At 40.4% G+C, this 22,152-nt stretch overlaps 1 long non-coding RNA gene across 1 annotated transcript; it reads right to left on the reverse strand.

Moving 5' to 3' along the window:
- Positions 1-995: 995 nt before the first annotated feature.
- Positions 996-7,504, reverse strand: LOC122542675. The gene is made up of 3 exons (XR_006309857.1): positions 7,422-7,504; positions 1,218-1,383; positions 996-1,078 (listed from the first exon to the last, which is right to left on the reverse strand). It is a non-coding gene; the product is annotated as an uncharacterized LOC122542675 (long non-coding RNA).
- Positions 7,505-22,152: the final 14,648 nt, after the last annotated feature.

Consider the following 22,152-nt stretch of genomic DNA (forward strand, 5'->3'; position numbering starts at 1 on the left):
TTTGAAACCAAAAGAGAAATGCTGGAAAATTTCAGCAGGTCTGGCAGCATCTGTAAGGAGAGCAAAGAGCTGACGTTTCGAGTCTAACTGACCCTTTGTCAAAGCTAATTTTAGCACTCTGATGTGAGCCCAGATGCCAACAAAGCAAACCAGTAGTAAAGCAGCATGGAAACACTTAGTAAATAGTTATTAAAGTTCGCACAGGATACGTGAACATACCATAGAAATATGGAAATCTGTTGTTGAGGTACTGTGTAAAAATATTGTTTTTTATGTATTCATCTTGGCCTGGAAGCAGTCTAGGTGCAGGCTAATGATTTTGTGATACTTGGTGTTCCAGCTGAGGTCTTATCACATCATCAGGCTGATAGAGTTACATCAAAGGTCATCAGCAAACATATCAAAACCAATTCATGGAACCAGGCTTTATGAGGAAGATTGAATGCTTCTGAACAGACACAAGATATTGCATGCAATTGTCACTGGGCACCGAAGTTTCAGTTAAACATTCTAGATGGTAAAAGTTGCAGTTTGGAAGGTGATGTCAGAAGAACCTTGGTGAGTTGGTGAGCATTCTGTAGATACTACTGTACACCTCCCACTGATTGAAGTGGCCCTTTGCTAAAGTATGATACGAAGGAGTTAAATCCCATTCTTCCTAACTCAGTGCCAAAATTTTACACCTCAGCATTTGGTATAGAGGATATCTTTTCCTACTCAATTGATTCAGCTGTCCAGTCATAATCACTGGCACCAGTTTTCTCACTGTGGTGCCCATGGATGATTGTTAATTGCACAGCTCACTTCTGCAGAAGCTCCTTAGCTCGATTCATGACAATCTTCATCACAAGATACTCATTTATCTAATCAAGTCATGGCAGCAAAATTGTCCAATTACACAATTCCTGCTCTTTCCTTATCTATGGCATTACACTGTTTAACTTATTGTATGCTCATCTTCTTGTAAATAAGCTTTCTGAAGTCTCTCTCTCAGCTGCAGGTCTATCACTTGCTGCTCCTCTTCATGAATAGCCATATGAACTTAAGATGTTAAACCTCCTTCCTTTGGGTAAAGCTTCTAGAACACAAATTGGCACGTATTTCTTATTTTTCAAGAAAATTGGAGTTGATGCTTTTTAAATTGATAAAACACTAAAAGCTCTTTCAAACATTCTTACAAACAATCATACATTCTGAAGAAATATTAAATAAATTACCTTTTTGACTGCATTGCTTCTGGTTCAAAAAACATCAGATGGAATTAAAATATACTTTCCTGAAATGAAACTATTTCACAGATATATGTACTTCTTCCACATTATGGTGAGATTTACAGAGACCCTGGAAAGGTTATTAATCCACCCTGTGTTAAATGGCCAGAAGCTAGAAAACAAAAAGCAAGTATTTATGGGACTATCTAGAAGGCCAAGATTAGAGAAAAAAAAAGAGTTAAAAAGCAAATTTGCATATCTATACCACCACTACACAGTCGAGACATTCAGCATCTTCGAAGTGCAGCTCAAAGTATAGAATTATACTGCAGAGGAATCTAGTCAAGTTATGAAAATAGATCTGCTTAAAATAGATATGTTGCTTGACCTATTGGCTTGTATCCAGGTTGCTAGAGGAAATAGAGATGGTTACAGTGAATCATTTTCCAATCTGCCCAAGGCACGGCAGAGGTGCCAACAATGGGAATGTCACAAATGTCTAATCCTTATTCCAGGAAGGGTTTGAAAACAATTCTGACAATGAGACGCCATTGATAAGCCACATTTTAGAAATAAGAACTAGCAAAAGAATTAGCAGACAATTGGAGAGATTTGTATTAATTAAGGATAATCATTGATTTGTGAAAGACTTGGATGTGGATTGCAGAGTAAATTTTCAAAATCTTCTGGTGATATCAAACATAAAGCCATGTGAAATATTGCATTTAGGGAGTTCAAACAGTAATGTGAATGTTTAATGAGAGGGATAGATGAACTAGAGATCTTGGTGTGCATTTGCACAGGTCCCTAAAGGTAGCAGTGCCAGTAGATAAGGTTGTAAAGAAGGCATATGGAATGCTTTCCTTCATTGGCGGAGGTATAGTATGTGATTATAGAGATTTAATGATGAAATTGTACAAGACACTGGTGAGACCATGACTGCAGAATTTTGTGCAGTTCTGTGTCACCACATTACAGGAAGGACATAATTGGTCTGGAGACAGTGTAGACAAGATTGACTAGAATGTTGCTAGGTCAGGAGAATTGTAGCTAAAGGAGAGGTTGGAGAGATTGGGGTGGTTTTCCTCAGAACAAAGAAGGCTGAGGACTGATGAGATTGAAGTCTACAAAATTGTGAGGGGTAGAGGTAGAGAAGAGGAGCCCGATTCACTCGGCTGAGAGTTCAAAACCTAGGAGTCATAGATTCAAGCTAAGTGGCGGAAGGATTAGAGATGTGAGGAGAAACGTTTTATGCAGAGGGTAGTGGGTGTTTGGAACTTGTTGCCTGAGTTGGTAATGGAGGCAGAGATCCAAAAATCTTTCAAAAGCTACCCAAATCTGCACCTTTAATGCTGTAAGCTGCATGGCTATGGGCTGTGTGCAGGAAGATGGGATGAGAAAGGGCGACTGGGTGTCTTTGAGTTGACATGGCCAAGATGGGCTGAGTCACACCCTTCTGTGCTATATCATTTCTATGGTTCCATAGTTCTATGTAAAATAGTGGGCTGATACCAGTGTGCTATAACAGGATGTAGATAGGCTGACAGTATAGGCAGGCAAATGGCAGTTGGAACTGAAGACAAAGAGATGTTCATTGAAGAATTTTGGCAGTGGGAGGGGCAACACAGATTAAAGGCACAATTTTACAGCTTGTACATTGAGCAAGAACAGAGGCCTCTGGGGTGCATGTGCATCAAGTTTTAAAGATGACAAGATATTACCGGTATGAAAAAGGAGGTGGCATAGCACATGAGGCCTTGGTCTTCGTAAATAGAGACATTAACCGCAAACAGAAAGAAATTATGTTAAACATTTGTAAAGTGATAATTAAGCCACAACAAGAGAAAAACTCAGTTCTGATCAACATACATTAGAAAGGAGAAATTGTTTCTGGTGAAATCAAAGAAAACTTGAAATTACTTTGAAAGGAAACTGGGTGAACATTTGAAATAAATAAATGTGAGTAGCTCCAAGCACAGCGAAGGGAAATGGGACTGATGAAATTACTTTACAGAGAGCTGTTTCAGACATGTTTTATTATTCTTTATATTGGTTGTGGACATTGATGGCAAGGTCAGCATTTTTTGCCCCATTTCTAATTGCCCTTGAACTGAGTGGCTTGCTTGACCATGTCAGAATAGACAATAAACAATAGGTGCAGGAGTAGGCCATTCGGCCCTTCGAGACAGCACCACCATTCATTATGATCATGGCTGATCATCCACAATCAGTATCCTGTTCCTGCCTTATCCCTATAATCCTTGAATCCACTATCTTTAAGAGCTCTATCCATCTCTTTCTTGAAAGACAGTTAAGAGCCATCCACATTATTGTGAGTCAGGAATCACATGTAGGTCAGACCAAGTAAGAATGGCAGGTTTTTTTCCCTGAAAGACAATAGTGATTTAAAATTGATCAATTAAAGATATGAGTAATGAGAACACATAACTCTCCTCAACCAGCTCTTCAATCCTGCTTTGCCAATCAACAAAATCATGACAGATTTGTGTGAGTTTTAAGTTCCATATTCCCTGATAACCTTCGATTCTATTACCTTGCAAGAATCTATCTGCATCTGGCATAAAAGCATTCAACAACCCCATCTCCACCACATTCTGAAGTAGAGTTCTAGAGTCACATAAGTCTCTGAAAGAAATAAAAAAAACTCCTCATCTCTGTCCTAAAGGGGCAACTTGTAATTTGAAAACAGTGCCCCTCACTCACCCACAAGAAGTAACATGTTTTCCATGCCCACTTTGTCAAGACTACTGAGGATCTCATATAATTCAATGAAGTTAGCCTTCATTCTTTTACTCCAGAGGAAAGAAACTCAATTTTTCCAAGATTCGGAGATGCCGGTGTTGGACTGACGTGTACAAAGTTGAAAATCACACAACACCAGGTTATAGTCCAACAGGTTTAATTGGAAGCACACTAGCTTTCAGAGTGACGCTCCTTCATCAGGTAATAAGTATTACCTAATGAAGGAGCGTCGCTCCAAAAGCTAGTGTGCTTCCAATTAAACCTGTTGGACTATAACCTGGTGTTGTGTGATTTTTAACAATTTTTCCAAGTTATTGTCACAGAAAAACCCACTCTGGAAATCAGTTTAACAAACTGCCTTGAAACAACCTCCAAAGCATTTGCATGTTTTCCTAAATAAGGAGACCAAAATTGCAAGCTGTATACAATATGCGGTCTCAGCAATACTTTAATAACTGAAGCATTACATGATTACTTTTAAGTCCAATTCTTCTCACATTAAAGAGATCCCATTAGCATTCTTAATTACTTTCTGGACTTCCATAGAAATATTTTGTGATTCACACAATAGAACACTTAGATCTCTTTGCACCTCTGAATTATAATGTTGTTGCTATTCAAATAATATGTTTTTCTTATTCTTCCTGACAAAGTGAACACACCACATTTTCCCATGTTATAATCCATTTGTGAGTTTCTTTTTTCCCAGTCACTCAATCTATATTTGTGTCAGTTGCAAATTTAACTATTGTGCCTTCCCTCCTTTCATCTAGATCATTTATATAATAAAAAGTGAATGCTTCAACACAGTCCCCTGCAAGACTCCATTCATCCCAACCTGAAAATCAGAAATAAAAGATCCATTATGCATTCACCTTATATGACTAGCTGAGTGCAGCTCAAGAAGCTTGACACCATCCAAGACAAAGCAGCCCACTTGATTGGCACAGAATCCATAAATCAACAGTCACCACAAACACCACCAACTCTCAGCAGCAGCAGTGTGTACCATCTACATGATGCACTCCAAAAATTCACCAAGACTTCTTAGATAGCACCTTTCAAACCCACAATCACAACCATCGAGAAGGACAAAAGCAGCAGACACACAAGAATACCACCACCTGTAAATTTCCCTTCAAGACATTCATCACCTTGAAACATAATGACCTTCCTTCAGTGTTTCTGGTTTGAAATACTGGTGGGAGTACCTACACCAAATGGACTGCAGTCGTTCACCATTATAGTCTTAAGGGTATCTAGTGATGGGAAATATATGCAGACCCAGCCAGTGATACCACAACCCAGGAATAAATAAAAGAAACCTGCTTTTGTGAATCCTTTATTCATACTAATATGTTATCTCCAACCCCACAAGTTCCTGGTTTACTCAGATGCTGGAGATCTGGAACAAAAATTGAAATTGCTGGTGAAACTCTGCAGGTCTGGCAACACTTCTCACGGAATACAGGGAGAACTAGCCATTTGGATACAGAACTGGTTCAAAGGTAGAAGACAGAGGGTGGTGGTGGAGGGTTGTTTTTCAGACTGGAGTCCTGTGACCAGTGGAGTGCCACAAGGATTGGTGCTGGGTCCGCTACTTCTGGTCATTTACATAAATGATTTGGATGTTAGTACAGTCAGTAAGATTGCAGATGACACCAAAATTGGACTTGTAGTGGACAGCGAAGAGGGTTATCTCAGATTTCAATAGGATCTTGACCAGATGAGCCAATGGCCTGAGAAGTGGCAGATGGAGTTTTATTCAGATAAATGTGAGGTGCTGCATTTTGGGGAAGCAAATCTTAGCAGGACTTATACACTTAATGGTCAGGTCCTACGGAGTATTGCTGAACAAAGAGACCTTGGGGTGCAGGTTCATAGCTCCTTGAAAGTGGAGTCGCAGGTAGATAGGCTAGTGAAAAAGGCGTTTGGTATGCTTTCCTTTATTAGTCAGAGTACTGAATACAGGAGTTGGGAGGTCATGTTGCGGCTGTACAGGACATTGGTTAGGCCACTGTTGGAATATTGAGTGCAATTCTGGCCTCCTTCCTATCGGAAAGATCTGGGGTCAGGGAGTCCAGAACTAGAGGCATAGGTTTAGGTTGAGAGGGGAAAGATATAAAAGAGACATAAGGGGCAACGTTTTCACACAGAGGGTGGTACGTGTATGGAATGAGCTGCCAGAGGAAGTGGCGGAGGCCAATACAATTGCAAAATTTAAAAGCCATCTGGATGGGTATATGAATAGGAAGGGTTTGGAAGGATATGGGCTGGGTGCTGGCAGGTGGGATTAGATTGGGCTGGGATGTCTGGTTGTCATGGGTGGATTGGGCCGAAGGGTCTGTCTCCATGCTGTACATCTCTATGACACTATAACCTGTGGAGGGAAAGCAGAGTTAAACTCCACACTTACAAAACTCTCAAGCTTTGCACTCTATGCCAGCAATGCTTAATGCTGGCTTCATTCTATAGGCCCTGTGTTTGTGACCTAGTTGAGTCAGCTCTGCTCTCATATTGTTCAAGAACTAGTTTAACCTAGCTGTCTTATTAACTAAGTGCACTATAGATACTATCAATAGACAGCTTCTCTGTTTAAGCTGAAATAAACTTAAGATTCAAAATTCTAGTATGTAGATGCATCAGGTAATAATGAAGGCAAATGGAATTATGGCATCTATTGCTAAAAGAAAAGTGTATAGAGTATATGAAAGTAAGAAGTGTTGCTTCAACTGTACAAAGCAATATTGAGACTGCAGCTAGAGTAATGTATAGAATTTTGGTCCCCTTAGTTGAGAAGGAACTTGTATTGAAGATAGTTCAGAACGGTTCAATAGATTGACTCCATAGATGAAGCATTTGTCTTATGATGAAGACTGGGCAGTTTTGGCTTGTAGTCTCTGGAGTTTAAAAGAATGAGAGGAGATCTGATTGAGGTTTATAAAATGCTGAAGGGGATTGACAATATAGATATAGATCAGCTGTTTTTTTCATGTGAGGCAATCGAGAATGACAGGTGATAGCTTTAGGACAAGGTATAGCAGATTTAAAGAGAGGAGGAGAAATTACTTCTCTCAAAGGGTAGTGAATCTGTGGAATTGACTACCCCAGAGTGTGGTGAATTCTGTAATGTTGAGGAAATTTAAGGAGGAGACAGATAATTTTTTAAATTAGTAATGGGTTGAAGGGTGACAGAGAGTGATCAAGAAAGTGAAGTTGAGACTGAGATGAGATTAACCATGACCATACCAAATGGTAGAGCAGGCTCAAGGGGCTGAATTATCTCCATCTGCTTATAGTTCTTATGTTCTTAACTTAAACAACAAATATTAGTTAAATGTTAAAAACAAAATAACGTCAGTTATAAAGGAGAGATTGCATTGCAAAAAATAACTTCTGAAAGCCCACACCTTAGCAAACTTCAAAACTTTCCAATCTTTAACTCACACACTTAGGAAACTCCAAAGCTTTCCATGCTATGACAGCTGCATGTAGTGTTGCCACATTTTACATTGTTTTTATATTGTTTGTGTTTTACCGAGTCAACTCTGCTCTACTATTGTTCATTTTAAGTTAGTACTCTAGTCAAGTCACTGAAGTTAAATTGGACATCGTCCAACCAGACATAGGGCTATTAAATCACCACCAATTGTCATTAGAGAGAGACAGTTGGTGGTGATTTAACCTGAGCGTCACCACACATCAGCTGAGGAGGAGGGTTGAAAGAGAAGAGTCCTTCTTGGTAGCCTCAGTTGGTGCAGGAATTGAAGCCACACTGTTGGCATTATTTTACATCACAAGGCTGCCATCCAGCCAACTGATCTCCATGTGGTTGGCCACTTGACTGTGCTCTCCTGCTTCCAAACCAGCTTTGTGGTCTTTGGTGTCTACTATTCTGAACTACAATAAGCAGATAATCCACCGAGACAGATGATTAACACTAAGATTTCATGAAATAAATCATCATTGGAGCCTTTTGAATATGGTTCAAATGTCCAAAAGATGCGGGGGAGAATTCTCCATTTATGGGGGATGCCAAAACTAGGACTCTGACAGAGAAATTATAAATATAAGACAGTCATTAATAAACCGATTAGGAGCTCAGGGGGGAGGATGTTTTTTCCAAAACAATGGTTTAAGTATGAAGTAATTGAGACAAATAGCACAGATATATTTAATGGGACGCAAGATAATATACAAAGCAACAATGAGAGACTGTTCCGGTAAAAGTACATGATCTGAAGCATTACTTCTGTTTTTCTCTCCACAGACGCGACCAGACCTACTGAACCTTTCCAGCAATTTTGTTTTAAGTGTCAGACTGCTGGAGTCTGCTTTATTTGGTTTTGGAAGAGAAGATTGTGTTGCTAAAGTAGGTTAAGATGGGTGGAGGAAGGCTGATATGAAACTCAACATTTACATCGATTAGTTAAAACAAGTGGCCTGTTTATGTGCTGCAAATTCTATGCAACGTGAGAAATTTAGTAATATCAATCTTTGCTGGTTTTCTCCTTGTTCATCTAATCTCTCACTAACATCTCTACGTCTATCCCTTTGTTTCTTTATTGCATTTACACCTTCAGCATTCATCAGTTTTAAAGTCACATTTTCAGCGACAACAGAGAATGGGTTTGGAGAGGGTCTTAGGAATGAGGGGAGGGATTTTGAAAGGGAGCCGTTCAGGGCAACAAAGTCTGGCCATTCTTTGTGGAATCTGAAAGGAGGACTCCTGCTCCAATTAACCCCAAAGGAACATGAAAGTAACCCTTCCTTACATTCATCTTGATTTGTTTCACCTCCCATTCCCCCTGCTTTCAGCTGTTAGGAAAGTTGCCAGGGCTCCCAAACCAGGCTATAAATTGATGTCAACGATACTTCATTGGATATCCAATTTGCATATCGAAGAAAGGAACATGTCAAGGTTTTACCTTTGTCACCTTTTCAGAACAGCCGCGTAAAATGCAGTGAGAAATAAATGGGACCCAGGTGGAACAACACCAAGTAGCTTACGCAATCAATTTCAAATAGCACCGCCATGCCTTCCAAATGCAAAGAATACTGTTTAATGTATAATTAATGAAAACATCAAGCTTTCACATCACCAAATTCATTTTTCAAATTAATCTTGGTCAATTTGAAAAGTGAAGGGCATAAATTGAATAAACTCCAAATCTAAAATTTGACCACATACCCTCATACATTTCTTTCTGAGGGCTTCAAGCAGTGATTGGCTGATTATGAAACTTTATGAGCATAAGTGGAACAGGTTCCCAGTGCTCCCTGTGTCAAATAAGGTCAGATCAAGAAGGACATTCAAAATGGTGCTTTGTACATGTGGAATGCAACTGTGTAGTTTAGAACATTGATGATACATACACTCAAATAGAACCAAATTCACTCACCCTAAAGTGAAACTCTAAAGTAAGTTAATAGACAATAGACATTAGGTGCAGAAGTAGGCCATTCTGCCCTTCGAGCTTGCACCACCATTCATTATGATCATGGCTGATCATCCTCAATCAGTATCCTGTTCCTGCCTTATCTCCATAACTCTTGATTCCACTATCCTTGAGAGCTCTATCCAACTCTTTCTTAAACGAATCCAGAGACTGGGCCTCCACTGCCCTCTGGGCAGAGCATTCCACACATCCACCACTCTCTGGGTGAAGAAGTTTCTCCTCATCTCTGTCCTAAATGGCCCACTCCTTATTTTTAAGCTGTGTCCTCTGGTTCAGGACTCACCCATCAGCGGAAACATGTTTCCTGCCTCCAGAGTGTCCAATCCTTTAATAATCTTGATACGTCTCAATCATATCCACTCTCATTTTTCTAAACTCAAGGGTATACAAGCCCAGTCGCTTCAACCTTTCAACATAAGATAGTCCCGCCATTCCAGGAATTGACCTCGTGAACCTACGTTGCACTCCCTCAATAGCCAGAATGTCTTTCCTCAAATTTGGAGACCAGAAATGCACACAATATTCCAAGTGCGGTCTCACCAGGGTCCTGTACAGCTGCAGAAGAACCTCTTTGCTTCTATACTCAATCCCTCTTGTTATGAAGGCCAGCATTCTATTAGCTTTCTTCACTACCTGCTGTACCTGCATGCTTACCTTCATTGACTGATGTACAAGAACACCCAGATCTCTTTGTACTGCTCCTTTACCTAACTTGATTCCATTTAAGTAGTATTCTGCCTTCCTGTTCTTGCCACCAAAGTGGATAACCATACATTTATCCACATTAAACTGCATCTGTCATGCATCTGTCCACTCACCTAACCTGTCCAGGTCACCCTGTAATCTCCTAACATCCTCCTCACATTTCACCCTGCCACCCAGTTTTGTATCATCAGCAAATTTGCTAATGTTACTATTAATACCATCTTCTATATCATTAATATATATTGTAAAAAGCTACGGTCCCAGCACTGATCCCTGCGGTACCCCACTGGTCACCGCCTGCCATTCCAAAAGGGAGCCGTTTATCACTACTCTTTGTTTCCTGTCAGCCAACCAATTTTCAATCCAAGTCAGTACTTTGCCCCCAATACCATGCGACCTAATTTTGCTCACTAACCTCCTATGTGGGACTTTATCAAAGTTGGTAGTTCCTGATTTTTTTCTTCAAGATCACTGTTTATCCCTCGCCATTTCTGCTTGCCATTATTCAGGTAATATTTCCTCTCACTCAATTTGTACACTGAAATGAACTATCTGTGCAACAGCTTCCACATTTTTACCTAAGTACCTGTTACAGTATGGGTATACAGATAACAAATTTAATACTTTCTTCTTGTCCAAAAACATCCATTACAGTCTTTCCTTACAGACCACTCGACTCATTAGGCATTTGTATTAGACCAAATATATCTGCTTGACAAAAGTTGATGGCACAAAGTAACCAAGAGAAGCAATTAATTTAGGAAAACTTTTGAGTAATTGACAGCTGAACCAATAAACTATCTGCATCATGATAAATTACATTTATATTGCTCCTTGACTCAATAAAACATCACAAGGTGTTCAGAGGAAAATGGTCAAACAGCATTCGACAGTAAGTCACACAGGTGATGCTAAAGTAGATGATCAAATGTTGTTTTAAATATATCAGTCATGTTAAGGGAATCTTAAAGGTGAAGGGAGTGAGGTGGTGGGATGAGGAGGAAATTCAATAGATTAGAGATTAATTTAATTAATAACCACATTGACCTGATGACTTATTGTATTATAATGCAGTTTTGAAAATAATATTTTATTACACTGGCATGGTTTCTTTAGTTAACCAGCATTTGTTTTCCTCATTGGCCTCCTTCCTTTACAGTTTATTGGGTAGGAAGTGAGGTCTGCAGATGCTGGAGATCAAAGTTGAAACTTTATTGCTGGAACAGCGCAGCAGGTCAGGCAGCATCCAGGGAACAGGAGATTCGACGTTTCGGGCACAGGCCCTTCTTCAGGAATCCTGAAGAAGGGCCTGTGCCCGAAACGTCGAATCTCCTGTTCCCTGGATGCTGCCTGACCTGCTGCGCTGTTCCAGCAATAAAGTTTCAAAGTTTATTGGGTATGCCACCTAAAGCAATGGCTGACCAACAAGCCAGCATCAACTTTTGATTTTTTCTTACTTCAAATAAGAGATGTATTCCATCAAAACCATTCTATCCACAGTCAAACACATGCACAGTTACAAATTTCATAGACATTACTGTTCTTCTTGCAATTATACACCCTGGCAGTTAGTTCTGCCTCAGATGGTGTATCCACCTTCATGCAGCATTTATTTCACAGAATTCCCTCCTAGTGGAGAAGGCCATTGTTCTGAAATGTAGATGTTTGTACTGGAAGCTGACAAATATGTTGTGAATTTCCAGCTATTTTGTGTACACATCTCTTATTGTAATTATTCACGTATCAAGCTCTTCACCTTTATCAGTTAGAACATCTTTTCTGTGTCATTTGGTCAGACTCATAAAGGAGATTTCTAGATTACACAGAACATTTCTGATAAAAGGCTTCTTCTCATCATTACCAATAGCAGCCTGACAGACAAAAGCAATTATGTTTAAACAAAAATGGCAGTGAGCCTTTTGTATTCTGAGCCTTTCTGCTGACCCCTTTCTTCCTGGTAAATGCCTTCAGACAAACTGTTTTATCCATTAATAAAATACAAGATAGCTTCTGGCCTTATTCAAAGTCATGCTGACCTGCTTCCTGATCAGTGTTAACACAGTTGTTCTAATCGTGAAAAGTGTTGCCAACCAACACACATTGACACAAAGCTGCAAGGCTAATTCAGAGAAAGTAGTGGGGCCAATTGAGGTAAATTTGATAGTGTGTTGATTTTCCATTGACTCTGTCAGTCTGACAGTTTCAACATAATTCTGAGATAACATAACTGTATTACATAGTTTCGGGTATCCCATTATAGAATGCATGTCACAGCAATGGCTCTTTCAACAAGATATTTGAAAGTTGTGACTTCTACCACAGAGACAAACAAGGGCAGCAGGTGCATGGGAACACCACAAAGCACCTGCCCAATAACCATACACCATCTAAACTTGGAACTATGTAGCTGTTTCTTTGCCATCACCAAAACTCCTTTCCAAACAATATTATAACTAAACTATATGGCAGCAGTGGCTTCCCACCTTCTCAATGATAATTAGGGAAAGGCAATAAATGCTGTAGCCACACTTGCATCCCTGAAAGGATAGTGCAAAAATTTGCAATAAATATCCACAGGACTGATACCAGTGGACACACTTTCCTCCACTATCCAGTCTGGAAAAACTTACAGTAAAGGAGAAACAAGTCAGAATTATAACCCACCATCATCTCACCATGATGCTCTCAAATTCAGTCAACCACTTTGTTCAAGCTCGCCAGCAGTTACTTCTTCTCCAATCACCAGATGAAAATGGGAATGGGTTAGTTGGGATCCAGTTTATTGTGACATTTTGCTGGTATCCATCAATAGTATTGTCAGTGTTCAGGATTACAATGTAGTAATCAGGGCATCAGGGCCCAGAATGCAAAGCCATTGTTCATGAGATAATTGTCCAAAATTTAATGTCCTATCCCGTTTCCCTGTATAGGTAGTGGTGAGCTATGTTCTCTGTAGTAATTGAATAGATTCCTAAGCTAGTTCAGAGAACAGTTAAGAACCTGGAGCTTGAGTCACATATCACCCAGACCAGAAGAGCAGATTTCCATTCCTAAAGGCATCACACAATACCAGATTATAATCCAACAGGTTTATTTGGGAGAACAAATTTTCAGAGAGCTGCTTCTTCGTTAGGTAGCTGGTGGGATAGGATCAAATGATCCTGCCCCACTGGGTACCTGACGAAGGAGCAGCGCTCAGAAAGCTTGTACAGTACTTCCAAATTAACCTGTTGGACTATAACGTGGTGGTTGTGTGATTTTCAACTTTGAGAAAGTGAGGACTGCAGATGCTGGAGATCAGAGCTGAAAAATGTGATGCTGGAAAAACGCAGCAGGTCAGGCAGCATCCAAGGAGCAGGAGAATCGACATTTCGGTCATAAGCCCTTCTTCCTGAAGAAGGAAGAAGGGCTTAGAAGGGCTTATGCCCGAAACGTCGATTCTCCTGCTCCTTGGATGCTGCCTGACCTTGCTGCGCTTTTCCAGCATCACATTTTTCAGCTCTGGTTTTTAATTGTGTCCACCCCAGGCACCTCTACATCATGGCTATAATGTGCGATAGGGTTTCGTGGGAGTATGCTGTCATTCCATTCTGGCACCCAGTAACCAGTCTGTGTAGACCTCGCCCTCTATCGATGACCACAAGGAAATCAATTTCCTGATCGTCGGGACTTTTACATTCAATGCTCAGTCACTACCTCTGCCGCAACAACAGCGACCTCTACTGAAAGACAGTCAACATTTTCTGACTGTCTTGTGAAAGTAGAGCACAAGTCATTCAATTAGGGATGCTGTTATGTAGTGCGGGGAAGTATTAGCTTGTTGGAAAACAATGCCAGAGACAGGAGAAGCGTCGTTTAAGTAGGTTAGGGTGACCTAGTTCTAGGTTATGGTACTTGACAAGTAATCTCATTAGTTAAAAAATATCTTGTAGCAAGCAGGAGAAGGGAGAAAAATGTGGGATCTTCGGGCTTCTCCCGTTTGATGACCCCTCGTGACATTCTGCAACCTTTCATTTTCCCAGAATTGGAAACCATGGTCGCAATCGATTGAACGGTTTGATGTCAGTTTAGCAAAACCTCGTGCCTTTTGTACTCAAATATTTTATTTAAAACTCAATGAAAGCTCAAGTTTCACTTTGCAAACACCGCATTCAGAAATGATTACATACAGGTTTATTATATTGTGCAACCAGCTGCATTTCATTGAACCCGCCCCTATTCAGGGTCTGGGCAACAACATTTAAAGATCAAGGGTTTTGCTAACAGAAAATTATCCATTGCATTGAATGGTAAATATCTTTGCATTTCATATTTAAAATAACCGCATTATAAATGTCCAGATTGGAGAAAGTAATCGAAAACCAAATTATTGTAGATGTTTTTAAAATGTAAGAAACTGCCAGAAATACGTAGTAGATCACGTCAATCAGGTTTGCAAGATGCTGTCATCTACATTCTAAGAACATTTTTATTTTACTTTGAGACAGCATACTTTGTGAGATTAGATTAGATTACTTACAGTGTGGAAACAGGCCCTTCGACCCTACAAGTCCACACCGATCTGCCCAAGCGCACCCCACCCAGAACCATTCCCCTACATTTACCCCTTCACCTAACACTATGGGCAATTTAGCATAGCCAATTCACCTAATCTGCACATTTTTGGCCTGTGGGAGGAAACTGTATTCTGATAAAATACAGTGATCTTCATTTAAAGCTATGCATGGTAAGGGGAACTGAATTAAATGTAAAAAAAAAGTTTGGAAGGGTTAATGGCGAAGGACTGATTCCACTGGACAGTGAATCAGAAGAGACAGCTCAGAAATTGTAGTGAGAGTTAGACAAACTACTCAATTTTATTTGGTTAGCAGCAACAAAATTACAGGAGAATGGTAAATAAATTTGGAAAAAATGCAGCCACAGTAGAAAAGCAAACAACAGAGCCAGTGGAATGTTAAAGTCCACAACTACAACCACAAAATGCAAGTGTACAAAAATCATTTTCAAACTTCACACTGCTTTGGTCAACTACAATTTGAATTATATACACATTTCTGATCACTGAGATACTCAGTAATTGGAAATGTACATATATTTATAAGCTGATTCCCAGATATTTAAGTTGAGTTCATAATTTTTGATGAAACACTGGAGAAATTTGGACCCTGCTACTTTGAAACAAAATGTTTGAGAGGTCATCGGATGAGGCAAAAAATAATCAAATTGTTTAAATGGTTCAGTTCAAATTAATAAAGGTAAGTTCAGAGAACTATCTTAAACTGTGAGAGAAGTTCTTTAGAGGGTCAATCTAATGTTATTGTTGGCAGCAAAAAAGGTGATAGCAATTTGAGAGCCTGTTTTATAGCTCATCGATTTTCTGCTCTGTCAGGGAAAAGCCTGCCTCAGCATTGCTCAGTATTGTCAATATACTGCTACCTGTTTTTTCATTCAACAATAAAATGTAAAATTAACCCCCAAGGATGATCAGCACTAAATAAAAAAATAGTCTCGTAGGTCAAAGAGTGAAAAGAAGATCTTGGAATCATTTAAGAACCAATTGAATGTTACGTAGCAGTATGTGAGTATCATTCTGAATGGATGATCTAAAATGTTTTCTTTATTAATAAGTATCTTTTGATCATGTGATGAAGGGTGTTAATATATGTATGGTAGTAGAAGCATTATAAAGTAAGTTAAAGAGAAACAATGTCTCAATGCAAATAGTTATGAGGGTTTGGAATGCTTCATCACAACTATTGACGGCAAGTTGATCGGTATTTTTAAGACTGAAATGGATAAATACCCTGGCCTGCAAATCCATCGTTGAGGGAGGGAGGGACAATATGGGGTGTGGTGGAGGTTGGGTTTAAGAAAGGAAGGAAGCTCAATCTTTAAAAAAGTGATAAAATATATTTGTTCAGGCTCTCTTACAGTTTAACACCACCTCCAATCAGGCACCTCTGCTTCTCCTTCACAGATATAACATGCAGCACAAAAATACCAAGAATGTGGTTGTAAAGAATCTGTCTTCACCTCACAAAATTGAAATCCTTTTCTTCTCAAGCTCTTTCATATTGAAATCAAACTCTGTTCAAATCTGTGCTCAATCTTTGGCATGAACGTCAACTATGCCTTGAGAGGACAGTACAGCTATGTCCAACTTCTGTGTCCTGTCTCCCGTATCTTGGTAAGCAAACATGTGGAGGACCTACTGAATGTGGGGACACAAAAGCCATACATTCAAAATCATTAGCAAAAGATCCGTCAGGGATTTCAGAATTTTTCACTCAATTCTCAGGATTTGGAACATTATCCAAGAGGATGTTGGAAACTGATTGCAGATATAATTTTAAAATAAGAAATTGGAGGTATACTTAAGAATGAGGTACATTCATACTCATGGATCTTGAAGTAAGTACAACCCTTCTGGATCAGAGGAAGGGACAATACCATTGTGCAACAGGACCTCTATTAGTAAGCACAATTTTTCTTTTACATTTACACTTTTTTCCATACTTAGTTTTTCCTGGAATATACTGCCAGATGCTACAGCTTTGAGGGGTGCAACTCTGCATTAATCATGAAAGACCAGGAGACTGCTCACCCACCCCCCCCCCACCCACCTACACCTCCCCCCTCCAAAACCCCCAGCTGCCCCTTATCACCTGCCATAGGTCTATTGGAACGATTCAACAGTTGATGATAAATCTGTTTGGCCCACATTATGAATTCATCTTCCATATAAGAGTCTGAAGTGAGACTTGCTCTGAGAGCTTCTGGATCAGAGGACAGACATTGCATCATAGGACCTACATAAGCAATTGTGACATATTAAAAAATAATTAGCAATGAGAAAATCCTTACAGTTCACGTTAGTTCATTCAACCAGAAGCATCATTTCAACATCCAGTATTCCTTAAATTTAAAAAGTCGTGCTTAAAATAGGGCAGTAAATAAAATTGTAGGTCCACATATTGAAATGTCATTCCCAAGGTTGACGCTACTCCAGACCCATCCTACTCATCATTCACCGAAAGCCCCAAATGTTGCAATGGACATTGAATGATCCCTTTCCACTGACAACCAGGCATGTACATAACCATGTATGAGAGGTAGGCAGACTGGTTTAATGACCCCTTCACAGAATTCTACTTAGATTTATTAATGGACACCTTGTCAAGCCCCAGGTGTAGACTTTTCAAGAGGTCCTCCAATTGATCTGTTCCCTCCACATCAGGCAGTCAATCAAGAGTGTGAACCGCAAATTAAACTTGAGAAGCAGGCCCTTCAAATAGCAGAGTGTAGTCTGCAACTTCATGTAACCCATTTCCACATGAAATGTGGAATGCTCAAAATTCAATGAAATAGCAGGTGCTCTATGAGTCTGTGAACCAACAACTGCAGAAAAGTGCTGCCGCACACAACACCTTTCTTGGCAAATCTTACATGGTTAAAAAATGATGTCTGCAGATTAGAGGGATTCTCAAAAGGGTCCTTGCCAGCTCTCGATGGCAGGACAAATGGCAGGGTGGATGATAGATAGTGGCAAGGAAGTTCAGGGTATACATAAACAGCCCAACAAAAAAGATTTCAACAGAGTACTTAATTTAAAACATAATTGGCAGCAAATCAGCTTCAATTTAATCTAAATTGTATAACTGGATAAGAGACATTTTGTTGATGCCCTTTGTCTTGCACTTATAAGGAAAATTCATGGTAAATATCAATGGAGGGAGAAAACAACCTTTTTATAGTAGAAAAAAAGCGCTGATTCGTTGATGAATGGATTCAGACTGGCATAGGCACTACCATGAATAATGCACAGTTAGACGATGATTGACAGTTAGCTACAAAGCTTTATTTAAAATTAATAAAAACAGAAAATGCTGAAGAAATTCAGCTGGTCTGACAGCCTCTGTGAAGAGAGAAAAACAGAGTTAATGTTTTGAATCCAACTTCATCAAAACTTTATTTAAAGTTAAACCGCAAATTGACTGACATTAATCAAGGCAATGCCTTGTGGAAGGAATCAGAAAATTACTGTCACTTGCTTTGTTGGGTTGAATTTGACAATATTGTATGTGTACATATTCTTTCAGTTTGCAAAATACCGCATCCTATGTGTCTACCTCAGCCTTGAATATACTTAATGATACATCCTGTACAGTCCTATGTAATAAAGAATCCCACAGATTCACTTGCTTACGAGAGAAGATCTTCTTCACCTCAGTATTAAATAGGCAATCAATCCTGAGATTACGCCCTAAAGTCCGAGACTCTCGCACAGAAGGAAGCAATCTCGGTATCTAATCTAATGCAATTTCCAAAACATGTTTCATAAGATACAACACGTAATAAATTAAGAGCCCACGGTGCCAGTGGTAGTGTGTGAGCATGGTGAATTGGCTAACTGATAGAAAACATCAGGGATAAGGGAGGCATTTACAATGTGGGAAACTAACTAATGAAATACCACAGGTGTACCAGATTGGTTAGGGGGCGCAATTACATATAACATATATTCACGACTTGGATGAGGGAAATTAATGTGCAATCACCAAGGGCTGAATTTGATGAATTTTGGCTAGGTCAGAGTTGCAACAATGTTTTTTCGGAAGGATATCCACTGCGAGGCCAACCGCCACTTGTCTCATTTACGAACAACCCTGGCTCATGATATCCTTCAAGTCCAATTCCAGGTGCATCTTCCTATGCTCCATTCTCAGAGCAATTTGCCATTCAGCAGATAGCCCAGAATTCACACGCCTTATTCACAACCGCAGTATTCACACAACCGCACAACCGCAGTATCTCTACTACTCTACTCTTCTCCTACCAAGACTCATGCTCTACCACTCTCGCTATTGGATGCAACATCTTTTCTCACTTGCTGTCATCCCAGGAATCCCGACACTATAAATCCTGGATGCCCTCTGTGCTAGCTGCATTCACTTAGACTCATTGAGTCATAGAGATATATAGCAAGGAAACAGACAATTCAGTCCAACTTGGCCCTACTAACCAGGTATCCTATACATTTGCCAGCATTTGGCTCATATCCCTCTAAACCCTTCCTTTTTGTATACCCATCCAGATGCCTTTTAAATGTTGTAATCATACCAGTCTCCACCACTTCCTCTGGCAGCACATTCCATACACGGACCACCCTCTGTGTGAAAAGGCTGCCCCTTAGGTCCCTTTTAATTCTTTCCCCTCTCACCATAAACCTATGCCCTCCAGTTTCTGACTCCCCCCACCCCAGGGAAAAGACCATGTCTATTTCCCCTATCCATACCCCTCAGTTGAGACACCTCTCCACCCATATCATAAGTAGTAGCTGTGACACCTGCTTTTGTCTCTCTGAGCACCTGCCTCCTCTCTCATTCCAGGAGGAACACAGCTTTTAATATGGCAGAAATTTGTGATTTTGGAGAAGATTTGTAGCTCAAGTTGTGGATCAGTTTGTAAGTTTGCTCACTGAGCTGGTAATTTGTTCTCAGACATTTCATCACCATCTAAGTAACATCATTAGTGAGCCTCTGATGAAATGCTGGTGTTTCCTCCCGCTTGTTATTTATGTGTTTTGGTCTGTTGTGATGGGCGACATCACTTTCAGTTCTTTTTCTGAGAGGATGGTAAATGGGGTGTAAATCAATATTTCATTAATGGAGTTCCGGTTTGAATGCCAGGCCTCTAGAAATCCCCTGTGTGTCTTTGTTTAGCCCAGGATGAATGTATTGTCCCAATCAAACCGGTGTGCCTCTTCATCTGTGTGTTTGCAACAAACTCTTTATCTGCAACAAATATTATTTTGGACAGATGGGCAGGAAACTAGCCACAAGGACACATGAGTCCCAACTAGCCACTGAAAGACATGACTAACTATCACTAGTATCCATACTTACAAACAAAGAGGGACACAAGTTCAATTGGGACAATACATCCATCCTGGACAAAGACACACATGAGAATTCCTAGAGGCCTGCCATTCAAACCAGAACTCCATTAACAAACACATTGATTTGGATCCCATTTACCAAGCTCTCAGAAAAAGAACTGGAAGTGATATCACTCACCACAACAGATCAAGACAGTAGTGAACGGGACAGAAAACCAGCGCTTCACCAAAGGCTCACTGGTGATGCTACCCAGTATGGTGACCAAACATCTGAGAACAAATCTACCAGCTCAGCGAGCAAACTTACAACCTGATGGTAGAAATAGTCAGGATAGGTGAAAGGCTGATTGATACGTTCAGTTCCTCAGCAACCTGACTTGAGTGCTGACTGACTGTTTCAAGCCCCAGGATTAACACTGAAAGCTGTCCTTGATTTTCCATGCCAGCACTGCCTGAGTGAAAGCTTCCCTCCTTAACTTGACTGAGGGCTGCTGACAACCAAGACAAGCTTCCTTTTTTTTGTCTGTGCTCCATGGCAACACAAGACTGAAGTAAAATGGTAGCTCTGGCAGAGATGGCAAAGCTCAATAAAGCAAGGCAAGCTAATGCAAGGCAGAGACTCCAGAAATATCCAGAGTCGGGGTCATCCAATTAAGACAGATGAGGAGGCATTTCTTCTCTCAGAGGGTACTGAATGTGGAGAATTCTTTACCACAGAGCGCTGCAGAGGTAGTTTTATTTATCATATTAAAGACTGAGAAAGACTTTTAATTAGCAGTCAAGTATGGAGAAAAGACAGGAAAATTGAGTTGAGGATTATCAGATCAGTCACGGACTCACTGAATGGTGGAGCAGACTAGATAGGCTGAATAGTCTACTTCTGCACTTGCATCTTATGGTCTTATGATTTTAATTCAGTATCAGCAAGCGCACCACCCTGCAAGCTCTGCTAATAATCTTTGATTGGTTCTCAGTGTAAGTCTTAACGCGCTCCAAATTATTTAGCAAATACTTTGTAGTTGCTATTCACATCTATGTTTGGATATGGTGTTTATATTTAGCAAGCCTGGACAGCTGGCTATGGTCACTACCATGCTTGTTGTGAATGTCTGGACATAATATGCAGCTTGGTGTGTTCTGCCAGTCTTTCTATTGTAGCATCACACTGGCACCAAAATACATTCATTAAGTTTGTGCGAAGATTTGTAGCTCGGGTGCTCGTTGCTGTGGTTCTGTTCGCCGAGCTGGAAGTTTTTGTTGCAAACGTTTCGTCCCCTGGCTAGGCGACATCATCAGTGCTTGGGAGCCTTCTGCGAAGCGCTTCTTTGATGTTTCCTCCGGTGTTTATAGTGGTCTGTCCCTGCCGCTTCCGGTTGTCAGTTTCAGCTGTCCGCTGTAGTGGTTGGTATATTGGGTCCAGGTCGATGTGTTTGTTGATGGAGTTTGTGGATGAATGCCATGCCTCTAGGAATTCCCTGGCTGTTCTCTGTCTGGCTTGCCCTATGATAGTAGTGTTGTCCCAGTCAAATTCATGTTGCTTGTTGTCTGTGTGTGTGGCTACTAAGGATAGCTGGTCGTGTCGTTTCGTGGCTAGTTGATGTTCATGTATGCGGATTGTTAGCTGTCTTCCTGTTTGTCCTATATAGTGTTTAGTGCTAAAACACTATATAGGACAAACAGGAAGACAGCCAACAATCCGCATACATTAATCTAGGCCCTGGAGGTGGGTGCAATGAGTAAAGCAGGGTGAGAGATTCCCAGCCCTGGCAGATGGGAAAGGGCTGATCGTGATGTGGCGCTTGGGGTGGGGGGGGGGGGGGGGGAATGGTGGTTGAGGTCTAACCAGTTGTGAGTCCAGGGAGAGGGTAGGAGGTTAAGAGTTAGTCTGGCAGTGCCAAATTGGGCAGGATGAAATCATTTTCAGTCAGTGGGACAGCGCTGGTTTGTAGGGGTCTAGGAGTTGTAACAGGTTGAGGGTGTTGCAGTTAGAGAATGGGTATCAGATTAATGGTTAAACGTGATTTGGAGGAGGTCTTTATGTCAAGATGCTTGCCTGGACATAATGGGCTGAACGGCCTTATTCAGTAAAATTCTGTGATCCTCTAACGTTTCCTGG

This window comes from Chiloscyllium plagiosum, chromosome 1, assembly GCF_004010195.1.
Source record: "Chiloscyllium plagiosum isolate BGI_BamShark_2017 chromosome 1, ASM401019v2, whole genome shotgun sequence".
NCBI classification, from domain to species: domain Eukaryota; kingdom Metazoa; phylum Chordata; class Chondrichthyes; order Orectolobiformes; family Hemiscylliidae; genus Chiloscyllium; species Chiloscyllium plagiosum.